Source organism: Myodes glareolus, chromosome 3 (assembly GCF_982192425.1).
Source record: "Myodes glareolus chromosome 3, mMyoGla1.1, whole genome shotgun sequence".
Classification (NCBI taxonomy): domain Eukaryota; kingdom Metazoa; phylum Chordata; class Mammalia; order Rodentia; family Cricetidae; genus Myodes; species Myodes glareolus.
In genome coordinates this window covers 60,284,829-60,290,828 of record NC_142028.1, presented here as the reverse complement: position 1 = coordinate 60,290,828, position 6,000 = coordinate 60,284,829, and positions in this window count along the sequence as shown.

Genomic DNA, 6,000 nt, shown 5'->3' with positions numbered 1-6,000 from the left:
CTGACTAATTGATCAGAGGGAGATGTAATCTAAGAAAAAAAAAAAGGAAATAAGGAAAAACAGCGAAAACAAACTTTTCATGATTGCAGAGTTGTTGTTCCTTGGGGTCCTGACACTGCCATTTGACATGCCTGGGTTAGCTGCCTGGAGCAAGGTAAGAAATACAGGTTAAAGTGGACAAATCCAGGGGGTACATTATTCCAGGCAAGGTCGACCCACTAACTGACCATAGCCAAGAAGATTCAGATTCAGAAAGCCAATGGACTCATCAGAAACAATGAATGCTTTCATTTTAAGTGTGGGTATCATTTACTATGCAGTAAAAGCTAACTGATACACAGTTTCTCCCTACACTTTTGTTTCTGCACCTCCTGCCCAGCCTTGCAAGAATATATAGAAGCTTTCCTACCATGTACAGGGCTCTGTAGCCCAACGCCTAAGTTGTCCTGTCTTACAGATGTGAACAAAGAAGGTCCTCTCTTGATTTAGAATTTGTAAGATGTCATTTGCTAAATAGCAAAGTGCTATGAGGGTTGGTGGATCCGAGGATGCATAACTAAGTGTGAAGGAGACACCCGACATATCAGGGTTCCCTCCTAGACCTTGGACTGGCACAAGCCACACCCAAACACCTGTTTTCACAGAGAGATCCTTTATTAAGTGGGGAAGAAAAGTAGCTGCTTTCTTACTCAGGCAGAAAAATGGCTGCAAATGACCATGCAGGTGTAATTTTTAAGAAAAAAAAAAGAGTTGTTAGAATGGGCTAGGATGCTGTAGTACATTTTGATGGAGTATGCTAGTTAGGTGAACCAAAGGTGACTTTTAATTGCTGAACTTTGGTACTTTGATAGCTGGACTTTGATAGTCAGCCTCAGGAGGAGGAACTGACCAAATATGGAATAGACCTTGGTAGCTAGCTTTAGGAATGTAATCTAATTTTTTTTTTTGCAAGTCAGAGGGGAGGGAGAAAAGATGACCAGGGTTTCTTCATTCTCTCCCTTTTGTTTTATTATTGGGTTGTTGGGTGTTGGGTAACTGGGCATCTTTCTTTCTGGCTACTTCCTGCTGACATTGGGGTGTTGTTATTAGGGGACTCAAGGAAGCTGGGTTGCTGTTCAAGTTCTGGAAGAACAGACTGATATCAGTCAACTGATATCCAGGTTCTGCAGGACCATCTGAGGCTAGAGAAGGGTAGTCTGTGAGACTGGACCAAGATGTTGATTCCAAGCAAACAGCTGGGGCTGGCGCTGGAGTTATTGGAGCAGCGGGTAGTTGATTTGAAACATGTTGGGACAGATAGACTAGGGACAAAGGTGGAATTAAGGAGTTTAGAAGATTAGTTTTTGGATATAAATTTGAAAATTTTAGGTCCATGGTTCTGGTAGTTGGGAAAAGGAGTCCTAAGAATGGGGAAAGGGGGAGAGATCCCTCCCTTAGGAGCAGGCAATGGGCAGAAAAACCTAGGCTATTGGTTGACAGGAATACTTACCTGGAGTCTGAGAGTTCTTGAGAGTAAGCAGGGAAACTTAGATTGGCTATGGAAGGTTAATTGGGGGAACAACTGTTATCTGAAATCAGGGTCTAGTTGTGTTGGGAGAATTCAATTTGAGAGACTTCGGTTACAGCACAATATTTTTTTTCCTGGGGTGTGCAGGTAGGTTCTGAAATTGAAATATTGCTTGAACATGATTGATCGGGAAGGCTCTTGGCAAGCGGTAGGAGGGCCAGTCCCTTTAGGAGATGGCTTGTAATTGGGAGTATAGGATTTATTTAGTGTTGGATGCCTGAGACATCTGGACAGTTAATGAATTTAGGGGAGTCAGTTGGCAGTGGATGTATGGCAATCATTTGGGCAGAAGAAAAGTAGGATCCTGAAGAGAGAGATGAGGTTTGTGGGGAACAGGTGATCGTGAAGCATCAGGAACCAAAGGACAAGGATGAATACAAAGCATGGGGGTTAGAGGAGTATTTTGTGTTGAATGGGGGATAGGTATCTAGGTTATCTTATTATCTGGGTTACGTGGTAGGGTAGCCTTGTGAGAAGTGGAGGTGAATCTTCAAAGTGGGGTGGTGGCTTATCAGGCAGTCCTGTTGGTGTTACTATTGTCTATTGATAATGGAGGGGTCAGTCTGATGTGGCTGTCTGTCTGACAGGAAGGAACTGCCCTCTGCATAGGAAGTGTAGGCAGAAGTAGTTAGAAGATCTTCTTGTGTATGACAGGGATTGAGAGGAGTGTTTTTGAGAGTTTGGGAACAGACGTATAAAAGATCTGGGGAGCACTGAGGCAAAGGGATTAATGTGGAGGGATTGAGGGGAGGACAGGTAAGAAATATGAGTGGTGGGTTTGATAAGAGAAGTTTGGAGAGATGGAATCACAGACCGTGGGAGGAACAGTGGAGTCTTTTGTGAGTTAGGGCTTGCGGGGGAGAGTGGTGGGAATAGATGGTGAGAGGAGATCCTAGAGTTTGTTAGATTTAGAGGTGACCAGAGAGGCAAGTGCTGCAGACAAGGAGGTCTGCCATGGACGGTGCATTCTAGAGATTTGGAGAGGTGAGCTGCAAAGGCAAAGGTCGGTCCTAGGAAGTGGCTAAGCATTTGGAAGGTAAGGATGGAAGGTTTGTATAGGTTTGTATAGGTCTGGGAGACGGAAGACTGGGGCAGAAAGGAGAGTGTTTTAAGTTTAAGGAATTGTTTGTGGAAAGGAGGAAGGAGGAGGTCCAGGAGCAGCTTGGTATAGGGAGTGTATCAGGAATGAGAATTCAGAGATCTGTGAGTGGAGGAAATTGGCCATGAGGGCAGAAGTAAGGTGCAGAGATGGGCAAGGTGAGATGTTTTTGGGTTGGTGTGAGAGAGAATTCAAGATAGGTGGCTTGGGGAGAGAGCTGAGCTTTGGAAAGTGAAGGCTGATAACCTGTGGCGCTGAGAAAATTGAGGCCCTAGGTTCCTAGAGAGCGATTTGTGTCGGCTTAGAGGGGTTTAGCCCCTAGATGACCCCAGGGAGGCCGTGTCCTTGATGCCCAATGGCCCCATTGTCTACGCCTAGGGCAAGGCAAGGCCTGGGAGGCCTACAAGGATTTGGACAGAGATGGGCCCAGTGACTATTCTTGCCACATTTAAATCAGGGTCCTGGTGACTCCTTCTGATCCGCCCCTCCCTCCTTGGGGCTGTCCCGGCAGCGGGCATTTGCTGGAGGGCCTTAGCCTAGACTTGATAATCGTGTCTTTGGTTGTACTCATCATGGTGTGGTTGACTTTAAACCCACAGCCAGGACCTCAGCCCACCTGTAAGTGGGCCTTGATCTAGGCATTTAAATTTGGTCTTTGTGTCTGCATATGATTGGGCAAAGAAGTATGTCAGAAGATGTTGCTGGCCATCTGGGGTCTCAGGGTCCAGGTTTGTGTACTGAAGCAGGACCTGTGTAAGGCACAGGAGGAGCAGAGAGTGATGTTCAGGCTTGCTTTGAATTACCTCCTGGACTTTCTGAAAGTTAAATTGGTTTGAGGGCTGATCCCCTTAGACCAGAGAGGAGACAAGTAATGAATCAGTCCCTAGCCTGACAACCAGCATCACGGCTGAGGTCCCAGTGAGGGTCTATGTCAGGGAGGCCCTGGTGGGAGAGTCTCTATTCGGTGGATTTGGTCTACGTGGTTACATGTTCTCCTTGACATGTCTGTCTTCCTGAGGGAGTAAGTTATTAGAAAAGAACGTGGGAGGTAATGTCATAGGACTGGGCTAGGTATTGGAATTGTTCGGTCTAAGGTACAAGAGCCCAGAAGTTTATCAACCTGGGCCAGCTCACTGAGAACAAGGCATCCTCGAGTAGGGCCCTCTATGCCTGCCACTTCTCTGAGGGGCGAGATTGAGATGGCGGCTGAGCTCAGCTTATCACACGAGTGAGTGTGAGGAGAACTGAGAACAGGGGGGGGAACTAGGTGGAGGTGGCTTTGTTGGGATGGAGGAAGTGGGGGATCCAGAGAGCCATTAGGTGACCACTTAGATTGATTATTTAGTAGACATAGAGGCCAAGCCTGGGCACTATAGAGAATGAGCTTAGGGGAATTGATGTCTGCGAGTTTTAGTCTTTCAAGATTCTGAAGAAGATATCTCAAAGGTAAGTTAGTTGGAATGGAAGGGACAGAACCCATCACCCTTGTTGGTAGTGGGTCACTGTCTAGAGAGCAGGCCTTCCTGTGTATCTCTAGAGACCTAGGAGAGGTCTCTGGGAGGGAGGGGCCATTACCTGGGCTCTGTCACCAAGAGAGGGAACTGGGTGGGTCCAAAGATGAATCTGGGACCTGTGAATAGGATTTTTCTTTTCCAGAGAAGGAAAGGGCACCAGATTCTGGCAGTGCAACCACCATGAGAGAAAGACGGCTACCATCTACCAAACCAGACTGGACGGAATGTGCCTAGTTGGCAGCTAGTTCCTGAGAGTCTATGTACCCAGTGAAGCTGTGGCAGAGTGCAGTCTCCTCAATCCCCAGGCCAGAGTGGGGACACCAGACATTCGATGGCTGTCACCTAATAATTCGAAAATTGTTTAGGACAGCCAAGGTGAGGGATTTACCAGCCAACCAGTGTTGGATGAGGGAACTGGGAGTCAGAAGGACTGAAACATGTATAAAAGGTTAGGGGATTACTGGTCCCTCCAAGTCATGGAACCAATGGAGTAGACCCTACTTACACTCCAGGAATTCCACCCGGGACCCTGGATTAGCCACAAACCACACCTAAACAAATGTTTTCACAGAGAGAGCTTTTATGAAGCGGGGTTGGAGGGGACAGTTAAAATGACTGTTTTCTGTCTCAGGCCGGGGGGAAAAACAGAAACAAAAACACAGCAACAAATGACCTTGCAGGTGTAATTCGTTTTTTCAAAACGGGATTTCTCTGTGTATCCTTGGCTGTCCTGAAACTCACTCTGTAGACCAGGCTGACTTCGAACTCACAGAGATCTGCCTGGCCCTGCCTTCTGAGTGCTGGGATTAAAGATGTGTGCCACCGACGCTCTCAGGTGTAATTTTTAAGAAGAGAAAAATGGGGAGGTCTGTGTTATAATGGGCTAGGATGCGGTGGTATATTTTGATTGGGCACATTAATTAGGTGAACCAAAGGGGGCTTTTGATTGTTGGACTATATTTTGATAGCTGGACCATGATAGTCAGCCTCAGGTGGAGGGAATGACCAAATAAGGGAATAGAGTTGGTGACTGCTTTAGGAATGTAATCTAATGGTTCTTGGGAAGACAGAGGGAAGGGGAAAGAAGGTCAATGCCTGTCAGAGCCAAGCTCTATCTGGCCAGAGTCCCTTCAGAGTGGAGACAGCCCCTAAGCGCAACGCAAAAATGAGGGCAGCCTTTCTCAAGGCTGCTTGCATGAAGGAGTAACAATTTTAAACAGGAAAATAAAGATCTTGGGACCCTCAGTGGCAGCAAGATCCCGTTCACAGGAGGCTATGCAGCAGTTCTGTGTGCTCAGCTCCAGCGTATCAACTGAGGGACTGTTGAGGTGCTCAGCAAGTGTTACACATTGAAAGCTCTCAGAGTATCATCTCGGTGCCAAGGACCACAAAGCAAGCATGCAGAAATGAGGCCACCAGTCACCAATAAGAGCCGTAGGAATAGCAGGAGGGGCAGGTTTCTTGGAGGCTGCGGGATGGTTGCTCCTATGCAATCCAGGTGTGGTATCTTGGAGGCTGTCTCAGGCTCCAGGAGTCCCCAGTGGGTCTGTCTTTGGCAAGTTCTCAAGTTGAACTTCCTTTTCCAAATAGCCAAGCCGCTGTTGGGGTGGAAGTCCTCTAGAAACCAGACTCTGGAACCTTCCTTCTTTTCTTATTCTGAGAAGTGCTTCAAGGAGAGAATGGCCCCTTCAGAGCTCCTCTGCTCAGCAACAGGGCCAACTAAGCTCTGATTGGCCATATGTGTGTACACACAAATGAGGTACAAAACGGGGCCAATCAGGTTACAACTGTCAAACATGAGGACAAAGAGAAAGAAGGTG